Source organism: Cryptomeria japonica, chromosome 5, assembly GCF_030272615.1.
Source record: "Cryptomeria japonica chromosome 5, Sugi_1.0, whole genome shotgun sequence".
Lineage (NCBI taxonomy): Eukaryota > Viridiplantae > Streptophyta > Pinopsida > Cupressales > Cupressaceae > Cryptomeria > Cryptomeria japonica.
Window position 1 is genome coordinate 295,588,820 of NC_081409.1, and position 17,535 is coordinate 295,606,354.

At 36.3% G+C, this 17,535-nt stretch overlaps 1 protein-coding gene across 14 annotated transcripts in view; it reads left to right on the top strand.

Annotated features, from left to right (window-relative positions):
- LOC131045798 (uncharacterized) overlaps nucleotides 1-17,535 on the top strand; it is a 71,666-nt gene that overhangs the window by 51,696 nt on the left and 2,435 nt on the right. For 11 of the 14 annotated variants that reach the window (XR_009372601.1, XR_009372602.1, XM_057979448.2 and 8 more), the window contains 3 exons: nucleotides 15,876-15,925; nucleotides 17,054-17,116; nucleotides 17,228-17,467. The gene's annotated coding sequence lies outside the window, so the exon portion shown is untranslated. Of the gene's footprint in view, nucleotides 1-11,033; nucleotides 11,245-11,346; nucleotides 11,769-15,875; nucleotides 15,926-16,176; nucleotides 16,921-17,053; nucleotides 17,117-17,227; nucleotides 17,468-17,535 lie in introns of those variants that run through there. The other 3 variants (XM_057979454.2, XM_057979458.2, XM_057979459.2) reach the window with 3 other exon arrangements.

Sequence of the window (17,535 nt, forward strand, 5' to 3'; positions counted from 1 at the left end):
GTGAGTGTGGAATAAGTATGTTGGCATATGTGCAGATTATGTTGACATGATGATATTGTGTTGTCATTGATGTCAATATGTTGAAGAAAGAACTAGTAATATGCTAAAGAGTGAACAGGTAATATGTTGAAGATTGAACCGGTTTATTGAAGTTAAGCAACTCGCAAAGTGAACCGGTATAATGTTGTGAACCGGTATATGTGCAAAAGGTGAAGCAGTACGTTTGTCCAAGTGAACCGGTATATGGAATGTTCTCTATCAAGGTTTAATATGGTATGACTACCGGTTGGTAGTTCCAGTCTCAGGGTTTCCGGTTGAAGTGTTTTGAGCCTGTGTGATTCAATCGATGGCATTGTGTGATGAGTTAGCATTGTAATGGAGATCAGATCATGTTGCCATGTCAGCCTCATGCGCGTGAAGGATCTTGCATGAAGGGAATTGATCCTATCTACATCGGGAATGTGTGAAGTCCCTGCAAACGGTGAAGAACGCGTGATGGGTTATCGCCTTCAAGAAGCAATGAAGAATGAATGCTGGAGAATGTCTTGAGATCTGTTCAAGACCATTGTATTCAAATGCAAAGTGTTCAATGGTCAGGATTGAACCAACTGAATTGCTCAACCTAAATGTTTAGGGTTTAGGGTTTATGCTACTGACCTATCTGTTTCCTATAAGGTCGATGTTGTGTTTGATGTTGAGGTTGTTGGCAAATGTTGGGTGTGTATCTAAGTGCAGAGATATGTGATTCTTGCCAGACCAAATAAGAGAATTGATACCTGCAAAGTGTGTGTGCAGAAGGAAGGAACGAAACCAAGTCTGCATTGGCATTGAGTGCTATTACCAGATCATTGTAATACCTGTTGATCTCTAATCACTTCAACAGTTGGAAAATCCCTTAACAGGGTAGCTTTAACCAACTTGTTGTAAATCCTTTAACAGGGTGACTCAAAGCCATTGAGTTCATAAAATCCTCTAACAAGGTAACCTTTAACAGGGTTTAACCCTTAACCAGGTATTCTAGCCATCCCTTAATCGAGTGATCCCTAACAGGATCGGTTCCTAACATAACCTGTTGTAACAATCTTTAATCAGACTAGGCTCCTAACAAAGCGAACTTCTAAAGAGTTCAAAAATAGCTTGTGGGTATTCATCCCCACTGTGGTTTTTCCCAGTTGGGTTTCCACGTGAAAAATATGTGTGTCATATGTGATGTCCTTTTCATGTGATGTTTTGTTGTTTTTTGTCAAGTGGTGAATCATGTTGATCTAGCAAGTTATTACATTTTTTATGACAGATTACCTGTTTATGCATAAGGATAATGTGGAAATGAGGGTGTAGGTTGTGTGGAAAGATAAGTGTTTCCAGTTTATATCTTTCACAGTCTCATTATGTTTAACTGGTAGTAATCTAGTTTAGACCAGTATTTGTGTTTGTTTGTCAAGTGCACTGTTTGTAGTCAAACCGGTTCAAGAAAAGTTTTTGTGTCTATACTGATTCACCCCCCCCCCCCCCCTCTCAGTACCAATTTGGTACTCATTGTTCATCATTGAGTTATCAATTGGTATCAGAGCATCCTCCAGGTCCTCTATGTTATAAGCTTAACTGCTTGAGGGGAAGATCCTATTGTAATGATGAAGAGGGAAGGTCCAAATTTCAAAAAAGATAACTTTAAAATATGGAAGGACAGAATGAAGATATACATCAGAAGCATGGGTGCTCAACATTGGAGCTATGTTGAGAATGCTTATGTTATCCCTACCGGTACTCTCACCGATTACCAAAAGAGAGAGATTCAAGAGAATGGGCAAGTCATGGAAGCCCTAATTAGTAGTTTATCTGACATTGAGTTTATTGATGTCCAGGATAAAGAAAATCCCAAAGAAGTATGGGATACTTTTGAGAACATCTATGGCGGTGATGAGCATGTGAAACAAGCTAAGGAAGAAAGCCTTAGAGGAAAGTTTGAAGACATGTGGATGGTTGAAGGAGAAACCATTCAACAATATGGAATAAGAATCAAAATTGTTGTTGGAGATATCAAGAGTGCAGGTGGTAAAATGGAAGATTCCACTATTGTTAGCAAAGTTTTGATATCCTTATTACCAGTCTATGCAATAAGGGTTGCTGCTATTTAGGAGTTGAGGTCAATAGACAAAACTAAGGTATCCCTAGACTCCATCTTTACAAAGTTGACAGCCTATGAGCTAAATAGTTTTGATGGCAGTGTTCAGAAGACTGAATCAGCCTTTAGAGCATCTGTAGCTCCATCTAGAAAAGGCAAAGAAGCTAGTACCAGTAGTGAACCAAGACAGAGTAGAGAAATGGATGATGAGGAGATCCTAATGGAATTTGAAGCTCTTCTTGCCAAGAGACTTCCTAAGGGAACCGGTAAATACAGAGGTAAGCTCCCCTTGAAATGCTTTTCTTGTAACTGGATAGGGCACATTGATGTAAACTATCCAAATGGTGATAGCAAGGACAAACCGGAAAAGTTCAAGAAGTTCAAAGGAGGAAACCAGAGAAACTATTTTGTAGTAGTTGATGAAGGTGTCACTGATGAGGAATCAGAAGATGAAGAAAATGAGGATATTGTGTTTGTAGCAGTCAAGGAAGATGTGTCAGACAAGAAAGCTCTTGTCTCCCGCTTTGATAATTCCAATGAGTGGATTATTAACAGTGGTTGTTCTCACCATATGATTGGTGACCGGAGTAAGTTTCTTTATCTGGAAGAGTAAGATGGTGGTGTGTTTCATTTTGGTAATGATGCACCATGTATGGTAAAAGGCAGAGGGTCTGTCTCTCTGAATGGAAGAAGTAGTGCTGACAATGTGTATTGGGTAGAAGGTCTAAGACACAACCTTTTGAGTGTTGCTCAACCGAATAATAATGGACTCACTCTGGTATACAAAAATGGAGTGTAAAAAATCAAAGGAAAGAGTGGTGAACTAATGGCTACCGGCATGCAGACCAAAGGTAACCTATTTCAGCTAAATGCTAATGTCATTACATGTCTTATGGCTAAGTTTGAAGATAGTTGGATATGGCATAGGAGACTCTGCCATGTAAACTTTGACAATATTGTGAAGGCCAGTAAGATCAAGGCAATTAGAGGATTGTCGGTGCTAAGCAAATCGGAAAATCCTTTGTGCAGAGAGTGTCAACTGGGGAAAATGTCTTCCTCAACTTTCAAAGGTAAATCTTTCACTGCAGACAATTTACTTGAGCTTGTGCATACTGATTTGTGTGGTCCTATGAAAACTAGGAGTGCGCAGGGAGATAGGTATTTTATGATTCTTACATATGATTGCTCAAGAATGATGTGGGTCACATTCCTGAAGGAGAAGTTTGAAGCCTTTGGAAAGTTCAAAGCTTTCAAAGCACTGGTAGAAAAGGAAAGTGGTAGAAGAATCAAATGCCTTAGAACTGATCAAGGAGGGGAATTCACTTCCAGTGAATTCATCAAATATTGTGAAGAGAATGGCATCAAGAGGCAATTGTCTGCCCCTCGGACTCCACAGTAGAATGGCTTAGCAGAAAGAAACAACTGGACTGTGGTTGAAGCGACTAGAACTATGTTGATCCAAGGAGTTGCTCACACCTTTTGGAGAGAAGTGGTGAGCACTACAGTCTACACAATGAACCGGGTACTCATCAAGAAAGGAAAGGATAAGACTCCTTATGAGTACTGGACCGGTAAGACACCAGTGGTAAGCTACTTTAGAGTATTTGGTAGAAAATGTTATATCAAAGAAGTGAACATCAGAGCAAGTTCAATGCAAAATGTGATGAGGGAATATTCCTAGGATATTCCACCAAGAGAAAATCTCTCAAATGTTTCAATAATAGGACTCAGAGAATCAATGAAAGTATCAATGTTAGGATTGATGAAAACTCTGAGAAACCTAAGGAAACCGGTTGTGAGCATGTAGGAGATGAGCCGGTAGTAACCTTCTAGGAACAGATTGCAATCAGCCCAATACCAGTAATTGTGCTCCTACACCGGTGAATGTTGATGTTGATGAAGATGAGGCTGAAAAAGAAAAGCAAGAGGAATATGTTAACAATATACCTAGGTATGTAAAACTCAATCATGATCCAAAGCAAATCATAGGAGATAAAGATGCAGGAACTCTTACAAGAAGAAAGGTTAGAGAAAACTCATGTATGATCTCTAAATTTGTGCCTAAATCATTCAAAGAGGCACATAAAGATGAAGACTGGATCAAGGCAATGGAAGAGGAACTTGACTAGATAGAAAAGAATGGTACATAGTCTTTGGTACCCAGACCGGAGCATAAAAATGTCATTGCAACCAAATGGGTCTTCAGAAATAAACTGAATGAGGATGGCAAAGTGGTAAGGAACAAAGCCAGACTAGCATGCAAAGGATATGCCCAAGAAGAAGGAGAAGACTATGGAGAAACCTTTGCTCCAGCAGCAAGATTGGAAGGAGTTTGTATGCTTCTTGCATATGCAACTTTTAAAGGATTCAAGGTATACCAAATGGATGTAAAATCTGCATTTCTAAATGGAATACTTGAAGAGGACATGTATATAGAGCAACCAGATGGGTTTTCCCTATCAGAAGACAGTGACATGGTGTGTAGGCTACATAAAGCCTTGTATGGACTGAAGCAGGCACCTAAAGCATGGTATGAATGCTTGCACTCCCATCTTGTGAAGATTGGATTTGAAAGAACAAGTGAAGATAGTAATATCTACTTGAAATCAGAAGGAGATTAGATTCTGATCTGTGAAGTATTTGTTGATGACATAATCTTTGGTGGAGATGACAAGATGAGTCATGACTTTGCAAATGAGATGAAGAAGGAATTTGAGATGTCACTCATAGGGGAGATTAAGTTCTTCATTAGACTACAAATTCAACAATTGAAAGATGCAATCTTTATTACTCAGTCCAAGTATGTCAAAGAGGTGTTGAAGACCTTTGGCATGGAAGATAGCAAACCAGTTGGTACACCAATGGTGACCGGTTGTAAACTATCAAAAGAGGATGACTCAGCATTGGTAAATGAGAAGGAATACCGATCAATGATTGGTAAGTTGCATTATGTAGTGCATAGTAGACCAAACATTGCACATGCAATGGGTATTACTGCTCGGTTTTAGAAAAGCCCAAGAGAATCCCTCTTGGTAGAAGTCAAGTGAATTCTTAGATATCTGAAGGGAACTATTGACTATGGATTATGGTATCCATACAATGATGATTTCAACCTGAAAGTGTTCACAGATGCTGATTGGGCTGGTAATGTGGATGACCGGAAGAGCACAACCAGTGGTGCATTCTTTCTCAGTGGTAGACTGGTCTCATGGATGAGTAAAAAGCAGAGTTATATCTCTCAATCTATAGCAGAAGCAGAGTATGTTGCATCTTTTATGAATTGGACCCAGACTATTTGGATGAAGCATGTATTGAATGGCTTCAAAGTTCCTGTATCTGAACCGGTAAGTATATTTTGTGACAATACAAGTGCAATTAACATTTCCAAGAATCTAGTTTTACATGCTAGAACCAAGCACTTTGAACTCAAGTATCATTTCTTGAGGAAAAAGGTTCAAAACAAAGAGGTGGTATTGGAACATGTTTCCAATAAGGAGCAGTTAGCAGACATATTCACCAAGCCTCTATCGAAGGCTACCTTTACCTATCTGAGAGGTGAATTAGGGGTGCTGCCCCTTCAAGAGGCAAACTAAAGGTTTGTGATCCACATTAGTCAGATCTTACTTTGCTATATCTTTTTAGGATTGATGTGTTGAAGGATGCTACTCCTCAGGGGGAGCAGCATAGTGGAATAGGGAAGCTTGTGCCTCCACTTTGGCATTGTTGTCAAAGGAGGAGAAGATGTGAAACAGAGAAGATATCTGCAGTATTAAGGAGAAGATGTGATGCAGAAAGAGAGATATCTTTGTATATTGTCATCAATGCCAAAGGGGGAGATTGTTGGCATATGTGTAGAGTATGTTGGCATGATGATATTATGTTGTCATTGATGTCAATATGTTGAAGAAAGCACTAATACATTTGGGGTCAAATTCCGATAGAGGTTTCCGACGGACAAGGAGCATTGTGTGAAAATTTGAAAAAAAATTTAAAAAATGCCCATGTTTGTCGGAATTCTGACAACCTCGAGCACTATATTAATAAAAAAAAAAAACAACGCATTTTCATTTTGAAAGCAAACCGAAGCCATTGCCCCCCTGCCGGAGCGATCTCTACACTGCAAGCAAGGTAAGGTTTTTGGCTCGCTTTTGTCCAGGTGAATTTTCTATCAAGGTATTGATTGTGGCGGCATTTAGAAGGACCTTTCAAGATTTGATTTGATCGGCCATTTAAACTTGCTTTGCAATCCTTAACATGATCGGCCATATTAGGTTCCTTTGCAATTTTTCACTTGGGCAGATTTTGAATGTTTCTTTTGTGCAAGCAATTCGGTGTTTCCTCATTCTTTTGTGTAAACAAATCTGTATTTTGATCTTCTTTGTTTGGTGAGTTCACTGTTATGAACTTGTTTAAGACAATTGGACCTCCTTGGTTTTTCTTCCTTCACTAATATTGGCATTGATGACAAATGCATAGCCTCCCTCATCTACTTATCTATTTCTATATCTATATATCTAGATATAAGAAGGAAGCTTCTTCTTACTCCTAGTTAATCGGGGGGCACCTAGGAACAACTACACTCACAATCGGCTTCCAAACCATAGTTAGATACATAGATTTACAGTCGGCTTTCGAACCATAGGCAGAGCAGAGCTTGTTCCGTCGGTGTTTGCAATTTCAATTGCATCTGGATTTTGACTTTGTGGTATTCCTCAATTCAATCGATCATTTCCCTTTCATTGGTATCACAAGGTCTTGATGCTTTTTCTTATTCATTTGTATAAACAAATCTGCCCCTCATCATTCATTCGCATTGCATCAAGTTGGTCTTAGGTTCTCCATTTGTATTACCTCATCCTTATGTGAACAAAACCTTCACTCCCAAATCGATGATTAAAGTTCCATTTGCATAAGGTGATTTGGAAGATCAAGTTTTACTTGTCTTCACTTGTACAAAGAAATGAACTTGATCAGATTTTGATCACTCATTTGTTTTGCTCTGATCTTTAATCTTGATTTCTAGAGTTATCTCTCAATCTGCACCTACACTGAATTAGACTGTTTGATGTTTGAAAAGAATGACCTATCCTCCCCTTCCTATCTTTTCATCCTTACTTCAATTCAGAACTTGGTAATTCTCATTAATGCCCAATCTTTCCTAAACTTGGTGTTGTTGTTGTTACGTGTCTGATAATGTAATATAATTCCTTCAAAATCTGCCTCTTTGCTTTTACCTACAAGACAAACAAGAAGATATCAAACATCATAAAGTACATATTATCTTTACCTATCCTTCATCTCTTATGTGCTCTGATCTTATATGATCAAATGATGTTTTTAGTTCTGACAGGTCATTCTCTGGGTCTATTTCACTGTGCCTTGATGCATTGATTAGAACATTAATTGCTTGGATGATGTTTTGAAAATGAATTGGAATGCCTTCTTTATATGGGTATTGGATGTTAGGGGCCTTTTTCACTCTATCCTCATTTAAGTGGCATGTCTTTATTCAAAGGCCAGCTCCCCTATCTTTCTTGGTGTCACACCTTGCATTATGCCTCATCGTGGCTTATGCTGGGGATATTAGGGGTCAAGGGAATGGTAAGGTGGTTGTTTCTTTATTTTTAAAATAAATAAATAATATGCCTAAAAATTCTTTTACCTTCTTTCAAAGATTAAGTTTTGACCAAACTAATTCTTAAATATACAAATGAAGAGTGTGGTTTGTTGGTGACTAATTACTCTTTTTAACACCATTTACAAGATCATGTCTAAATCAAGTGTCTCAAGAATTAAGCTACTACTAAGAAGATAGTTTGCCTAAAGCAAATGGGTTTCTTGGGTGGCTATTTATTGTAGATAACTTAGTTCCTTCATGAGAATCAATCAATTTGGAACATGTATAACTCACATTTGTGACATGTCACTAATGCAATTCCTTAGTACTTGTTTGAGTACTATCTCCTCTATTGTTTTCTATCCCCTTTTGTGTCCTTCTTAGAACAAATAATAGATTAATGAGAAGGTGGAAAAGGTGGATTCACCTAAGAGGGAGTGGATTTCCCAATAATATGTTAGATTCTCCCAAGGATGGATGGACTATACACTTGAAAGGTAGATGATTAAGGATGATGACAAGGTGAATTTTCCTTAGAATGATAGGGTTGATTTTCCTAAGAACAAGTAGATTCATGTAAACTAGAGGATACAAATTTGGACAAAATAATGGAAGGAGACTAAAACTAGATAGATTCACCTAAATGGGAGTGTAGTCATCTAAGGATAGGAAAAATTCACCATTTGTGTAAGAAAGATGGATAAGATAAATGATTTATGTGAAATAGATTCACCTAAGAGAAAGTAGATTCACATAAGGATAGGTGGATTTTCCTAAAGATGAAGGGATAAGACTTAACAAAAAGAGGACTTAGGATGATGACAAGGAGGATTCATTTAAGGATATGGCATATTCACCTAAGGGATAGTGTATTCTCCCAAGAATATGGAAAAATTATTGATTGGTGGAATGACATACTAGATCGAGGAATGATACAAGGGTAGATTCACCTAAATATAGGGTAAATTCAGCTAAAAGGGTACCCATGAGATTGTGGTACTGAGTACCTATCTATGGATGGTGTATTTGGATACAAGTATGATGAAACCATGCTTGTGTATGATGAAACAAAGTCCAGATCTCTATTATAGGTCCAACATAATCTCTATTATTTGAGACACCATTTTATTAGCATATCCAATTAGGGTAATTTATGGGTTTAATTATGGATCATGTTGTCTATTTCCATGCACTATTGAACTTATTTGGATGTATTGTGATTATTTTAATTTTGAAGTTATAAATAAATTATGTTTGTACCTTAGAAAGGGTAACTCCAATTGATGTTTGGGCAGTTTATTTGAAAACTTATGGTGATTATTACCCTATGTTATGTAATGGATTTATTTTTACACTAAGTAATTAACTAGAAAAATGAATTTGTATTGTTGTACAAGTATGATACAATACAAGTATGATGAAACCATGCTTGTGTGTTTACATGTTTGTGCATCCTATTGAGAACCAATCTCGCTATTGAGGAACTCAATAAATGTGGTGTTAAGTAGAAGAATGGAAAACTCAAGAAGCTATGGTGACATATTGTGGCATTAGTAGGGACTATCTCTATTGACCACACCTTTGAAAGATAGTATCCCCTAGTTCTCCTCATAGAATGGACCATTGGATGGCTCATAGTGGTATCTTATCCTACATTTATCTTGATGGCATTGTCGAAAGTTGGTATGTGGTTCTTGGTACGGGTTTCCTCTTACCCTATTATCTTATTTATATCTTTGTTCCAACATGTGGAGATTGATTTTTGTCATGCTATGATGATTTTCATGTTTGCATGTGTTTTGACATTATGCAAATAGATATGATGTCACACCATACTTATGTTTTGATATAGTGTAGGTGATGGTTACATGTTGTTGATGGTAGCGATTTGGGTTCAAAGACACAATTCCACACACACACACACAAATATTTGAAGATGCATTTTATATTATTCCTTCTTAGTGGTGATTAGTGTTGGAAGATTTGCACACATGTAGAGAGGAACTCATGTAGATACAATAGGTTGTGTTTGATAAAATTTTAATGTGCCTCATGATGTATACATATAGCTTTGATGCGTGACATGCATGCACATTTTTCCATAAGACACATTGCTATGTGGCATGTGCCCTATGCATGTCTTCTTTGTGAGGCACGTTGCTATGTGCAATGTGGCCCTAGGTGTGTCTTCTCTATGAGGTGTATTGCCATGATATGTTAGGATTTGTAGTGTGTAGGCCACAAACGCATGCATGAGGGACTATCATTATAGTCATGTTTTTTGGGCATGTAGCCTAGGCATGTCTTCTCCATTAGGTACATGGCCATGCCGTGTGGGATTTTTTGTGTTCATGCCACAAATGCACACATGAGGGACTATTATTGGAGTCATGATGAATCTTCACTCTATTTAGCCACAATTTCTAGTCGTATAGTTATGTAATGTGCACTTTTAAGGATTGTGAAGTTTCCTTCAATTATTGATGATCTCTCATCTTTGTTGCATTGGCCAACAATTTTATTTTATCTTGTTTGAATTAGTTTAATCACTATTGTGAGTTTTCTCTATTGTGTAGTTATTGTGGCTATGTTTGATTTGCTATTGGAATTGAACACATTTATTTGACTTATTATTGTTACTATTTTTTCTTTCTTTCAATATTTATGATCTTTGGTAGTTTAGTGAAACTCTTGCTATTTTTAAATGTTGCCTTCTTTGTTGTGATGTGATTCCTCACCAAGATCGACATAGATAACCTTGGATGAGTGTATATAAGGAATCAAACATTGGGAAAATTTGAGGATAGGGGTAAGTGTTTGTTGTATGGGTAGCTACGATCCACTTGTACATTCTTAGTGATTATTGACAGCTATGTCTTGGAGCTGGCTAATCCCATTAAACAAACAAGGGGGAAGTCATACATAATCATATGGATCCTCCCTAGTTGTGTGTGGATTCAAGACGGCCATCATTTCATATGGTTCTTGGTTACTTTGTGAGACCATGGCATCCTCTTAGACCAATATGTGAGCCTTGTATTGTTATCCCTGCAATGTGGATGAATAAGTGTATGTTTAAATAAATGCTTTGCTTAGAATACTCAAAAATGTCTCTCAAAAAGTCTGCAACAGGCAAACTTTTAGTAAGAATTTGCAGACACAATGCTCAGAAATTCATACAATCAGCTACATTAAATACGTTCTCTATTAAGTTCAATGGTTTTGGTTCGATTTGCAATTTTTGTGAAGCTTTTGCACTGAAGTTTCCATAGCCTGATTTTTTTTCTTGTGAAGAAAGACCATGCCAGATAATATCAACAAAGAACAAAATAAGGAGACAATTGCTAGATTATGGTCTAACTTGAAAAGAAAAGGTGATGGGAAATGTTATTGTCCCTACAAAATTTGTAAGGGCTTAAAGACTAGAAGACTTCTAATCAAAACAGCTAAGAAACATTGTAGGAAGCATGGTCACATTGAAGGGGGACATGAATATCATCCACTGGTAAGTTGCTCATTATATCATTTTAACAATTTATATACATAAGAAATCACTTGATAATGAGATCATGATCACGGTTTATTTATGTATATCAATTTTATATAGGTGGAGCACCCTAGAGCACATGGTATGGATCAACAAAACCTTAAGAATATGGTTTTGGAAGTGGAGGAACATGGAGGTGTGAATATCGAAGCTGAAGATAATGATCCCATGGAAGATGACAATCATGCACCAGAAAACACAATTGAAGATGATGGTACAAATACATTGATCCATGACACATTTAGTACTGGCACAGCTGATCATGATGATCATGATGACCTTGATGTTCATGATTTACCTCTTCTTGAGAAGGCATATGAGCCCCTTTACAAAGGCTCCCAAACAACTCTTCTCTCTGTTGTATTGTTGTTGGTGAGCTTGAAGGTTATGAATGGTTTATCCAACATAACAATCTCTCGTATGTTAAGGTGTGTCATACATGTCATTATAGTTAATAAATGGTGAATCATGTACCATTAATATTCTTTATATTAACACCTCAAACTTTTTTTGTTTGTTGTAGATTGATAGGTGAGTTTTTCTTATCACCATCAAATATTCTATCTCGCTCATACCGAGAATTATCTGCCATTATGAAAGATATTGGAATGGAGTATCAAACAATAGATGCTTGTCGCAATGATCATATTATATATCATAAACAACATAAATTTGAAACAGAATACCTTGAATGTCATATCAATAGATATCGAACAGATCAAATAACAAAAAAGGTGCCTCGCAAGGTTCTCCGTTATATTCCCATTATTCCACATATGCAACGATTATTCAGGTGCACTAGCTTGGCATAATTTATGGATTACCATGCACGCAATAGAAGTCGAGATGACATTATTTGAATGCCTATGGATGGTTCAACATTTATGGACATAGAGGAAAAGTGGCCACACTTTAAAGAAGAACCTCGTAATCTCAAGCTTTCATTGGCAGCAGACGGTGTCAATCCATTTGGAGAGTTGAGATCTGTTTACTCGGTGTGGCCTATTTTTGTTATCAACAATAATATTCCTCCATGGATGTCAATAAAGAGGGAGCACATAATGTTGGCAATGATTGTTCCAAGTATTTTATAATTTAATAGTCATCTACATTTAATTATAAATATTGCAGTAAAATGGTCATAATAATTATGTAATGTTTTTGTTCATTCCACTAGGCAAGTACCAAGTTAAAGATATGAATGTATATATTGAGCCTCTTATTGACGAGTTGTTGGAGTTATGGAATGGTGTGACCATGTATGACATCTCTAGACCAATAGGACAAAGACAATTTCAATTCCATGCAATGCTTGTATGGACAATACATGATGCCCCAGGGCTAACACATTTTTGTGGTACGTTATAGTGTTCAAGTTGTGCATGATAATTATAATTATAAAAATTAACAGATTTAATAGAATTATACATTATCTTGTAGGTCTTCAAACAAAGGGAAAATTTGCATGTCCAATTTGTGGTCCAAAGATGAAATCCCGTCATTCAAAAAGTTTAGGAAAGCAGGTGTTTGATGAGTATAGGCACTTCCTTCGCAAAAATCATAAGTACCGAAATACTAAAAAACATCTTTTCAATGGGAAAGAAGAGACTACATCAAAGCCACAAAGAATGACTCCTCATTTATGGAAGTTGGAATATAATAGAATTAATCATCAAGGTAATGTCATTCCATCTAATGGTTTATGTTTGGAATTTGATTTTTTCTATCGTGTTTTGTTTACTGATGATGTAATTGATGATACTGAAGGTCATCAAGGCATGGATGGCCACCTTCCAAAGGGACTAAAAAGTTATCCCAAACAATTCAGTAGGTTGCCTTACTACGAGTAGCTACAAATTGTGCATTTGTTTAATACAATGCATATTGGAAAGAATATAACAGAGACATAATGGAAAATATTGGATGGAAGGCGTGACAAAGAAAAAATTGTCAAAATTTGTAGTGACATTGTGGAATCCAATCATGCAATGAAAAATTCCATTCAATCAAATAGCAATGGAGATCAGATTAATATAAGTGCCCTTCCTTGGTTATTAACGGAGAAGCAAAGCAATTCTATAAAAGAAGTCATATGAAAAATTTGATTTCCCACAGGATTTGTTGCGAACATAAACAATCTCATATCAAAGAAGAGTGAATTTGGGCCAGGGATGAAAACGCATGATTGGCATACCTTCATTAAGGTAATTAGCATTCTTGTGTATTTACTATATATTTGTATACTATGCATGTACTTCTCACTGTATTATGTTAGAAAACAATGAAAAGATCATTTTATAATTGTTGCAGTACGTTCTACCTCTATCTCTCCCAGACCACTTCGACAATAATATCAAGCAAGTCATATATGATCTTGGAAAATACATGAGGTAAGTAGTGATGTTTGTTCAATTTGTTGTATAGATATTATATTTGTCATTTGTTTTACTTGTTATGCAATATATTTGTATATTATTTTGTAAAGTCTCATTTATATATTTTTGCATCTTCAATCTCTTTAATTAGGTGGTTGTCATATAAAGAAATCCACAAGGAAGATATAAAATATTGGAAGAGAAAAATCCCTCATCTAATGTGTGAAATGCAAAAGTGTCTACCTTCAACTTTTTTCAATGCACAAGAACACTACCTCATACACCAAGTTGAGGAGATCGAATTGTGTGGACCTATACACACTAGATCAATGTGGATGGTTGAGAGGCACTTGAAATTTTTGAAGGCTTTGGTTCGACAAAGAGCACATCCTAAGGGTTCTATGGTGGAGGGATATATGGTATACCAAACTATGGTGTACATTACTGAATATCTTCCTAAGTTTGCAGCAAAAATCCACGTAGATCACATTTGGGATCCCAACCCCATTAATAAATTTGAAGGGGAGCACTTGATGGGGAAAGGTAGATTGAAGAAAGTGAGAGGTAATTATAAGATGTTATTGTAGTAAATTAATTCTTCATCTTCTAAATAAATCAATTGTAAGTGGTCTATTAATTATTTGTACAGTTGGTCAGGAGTGGGATGCGCTACATTTGTATATTGCAAACAATCCTGATTGGATGACGGTGTGGATTGAGTGATGTCAACATTCTGGTCGCACATTAACATGGGATGGTGTCACTTCATTGGTTAAAGAAGCTCATCGTAATGGAGATTCCAATGTTACACAAAGGGAAATTGATTTAGCATATGGTTTAAGAGATCAACAGGTACATATAATTTTATTAATCACCTGTATGTTTATCAACTCATGATGCAATAATTTTAATATGTTAGACATATTGCAGGTCAAACACCACAAGGCTATGTGCTGCAATGGTCATAAATTTCACATCAAATAGTTGGATGACACAAAGAAAACTTGTGATTCTAGGATAACTGCAGTCTTTGAGGTGACCAATATTTCATCTAGAAATGACATACATCCTCAAGTGTCTCAAAATCGATACTATGGCATTTTGGATGATATACTTGAGTGTGACTTTAATTCCTTCAAATTAGTTCTGTTCGTCATCAAATGGTATAGGCTACAATTGAATATAAATGATCCTGATAGAACTATTATCGAACATGATAATGGATTTACAATGGTTAATACAAGGTCATTTGAACAAGTTTGGGATGAGCCCTATGTTCTTCCAAGTCAATGTGAGTAGGTATTTTACTCGGAGGTTCCACATAAACCGGGTTGGTCATTTGTTGTTAGACATGATCCAAGAGGAAGGCCGATAATGTATAATGTGATGGAAGAAGAAGATACCAAAGAAGAAGAAGATGATATAGATGATCATGATCGACAGTTACTCGATGATGTTCCTGACGGAAATGTACATGAAGAAGAAATTGATGATGATGATGGTGCTGCTGCTGATGATGATGGTGATGGTGATGGTGATGGTGATGGTGATGGTGATGGTGTCGGTGATGGTGATGATGATGATGATGACGAACACAATGACGATGATGATGATGACGACGACGACGACGAGGATGATGATGATGATGATGATGATGATGATGATGATGATGATGATGATGATGATGATGATGATGATGATGATGATGATGATGATGATGATGATGATGATGAGTTGGATGAAGAAGAAGATCAATGACATGAATGAAATGTATGAGATGCAATTATTATATTATCTATTTAATATTGATATCTTGATAGAAATTGATTTGACTTATATGGTTACATAAATAATTCATATGTTTTGAATTCTAATGCCATTACTTAATTAATTCATGATGCACCTCTAGCTATGTGATAGATGGTGATTTAAAATACATATGTGATGGATTACATGCTTATGATGATACATGTGACATTTTTTGAACTTTGTGTTTATTTATGGAATGTGGACTACTTATTAGCTATGTGATGGATGGTGATTTATGATACGTATGTGATAGATTACATGTTTATGATGATACATATGTGATTCTTATGATGCTCAATTACATATATGATACATATGTGATGCTTATGATGCTTATGATGCTGCAGTATTTATTGTTTATCAAATTACAAATGTAATGCTTATGATGCTCAATTGTTGGTGCAGGAACCTAAACCCCTTTGACGAGGATCCTGCACAGTCTCATTGATCGACAGGTATAAGTCAATACACCTTATAGAAATAATATATTTTTAAAAAATTACAAGAAAAACAAACTTCCTTAGTTTTTCAAACATCAACATTAGCAGCAAATCTAATACAATTATCAACACTTGAGGCCCCAGTTGGACTTACTCAAATTTTAATCTCAACATCAACTTTATGGTTGACTTCTTCATCAATATTACCCTCATTTGCAAAATATCTCTCTCATTACCAACTAACTCTCTCATTTGATGGTGCACAGGTATCACCAAATAGGTATTTGTCAGATGTGTCTTCCTCAAGTGAGGGAAATGCAGGAATAGAAGAGGAAAGTGAGACATGTAGTAGATCTCAAATAGGGAGATCAACTAGAGGTCAAAAGATTAGAAGAAAATTCAATAAACGCATGGAATTTTTTCTTGCTCAAGGGGGGTCATGTTCTTATGATGATGAGACCAAAGGCGACATTGAGGTGCCCTTGAGGTACAAACAGCTACTGAAACAATGTGTACCCAAGGAACTTCCTCCAATAAACACTGATTTTTGTGTTAATGAGAGGATATATCGCATAGCACCTTCATCGTTACATGGTTTGGGCCTATTTTCCATGGACAACATAAAGGTCTGTTACAACAAAGTTGTTGAATTGATGGAGTTTGTTGGACCTTGTTACAATTATAATGATTGGATGCAGATTGTTTGATATAAAAAAAGTATGTGTAGGTATGCACTGTCAGCCAATTATATACAACAAAAAGATAATGATCAAAGTAAATGAGTGGTTGTATACATTGATGGAAGGCCAAAAGCAATAGGGAATATTGCAAGTTTTATAAATAGTACACGACCTGGGTCAACTAATAAGCAACCCAATTGCATATTTGAGGCACGTGAGGGAAATTGTGTGTTTGTATGTGTGATAAAATCAATAAGTGCAGGGGAAGAGCTGCTAATCGATTACAATTTGAATCATATAGATACAAACAAAGTTACTATCATGGGGGTGGTACGTACTATATATATACCATTTAAGCCAACTTCTAATTAATGAATCCAATAAATCATTGTATTATTAAGTTTTTTTGCTAAGTCTATTGATTTCATTTCGCTAACATTTTTATATTTTTTCTTTGTCGCAGGGCCACATGGATCCACCACATAGCACAGATAGGGGTGTAGGTCTCAACACTTCTATGGAGCAGGTAAACCTCATTGTAATTGTACAAATTAGATAGAATCAAACTATTACATTATGATCTTTTCTTGAGTGTTTTGAAGTAATTTTGATAGTGTTAATTATATTCTTGTCACAGACGGATGTTCGGGATAAGGGAAAGGAACCTGCAGTACCTTAGCACCTCCATAGGGATGTGGGGCACTCGACAATGTTATGCATTGATGACATCGCACTTACTGCAAACCCTATGCAATTTGTACAAAAGAATATTAGAAAAATTAGGCAAGAGATTCTTGATTTGGCAACCATAAGTCCTCAGACTGATGAGATAACAAAGAGGGTGCAACTATTGTTGACGACAATGGAAAACTTGCAAGTAAGTAGTAATGAATGCTTTAATCATAACAAAAGTTCAATAATGGTTTATATTTTTATCTCTTTTAT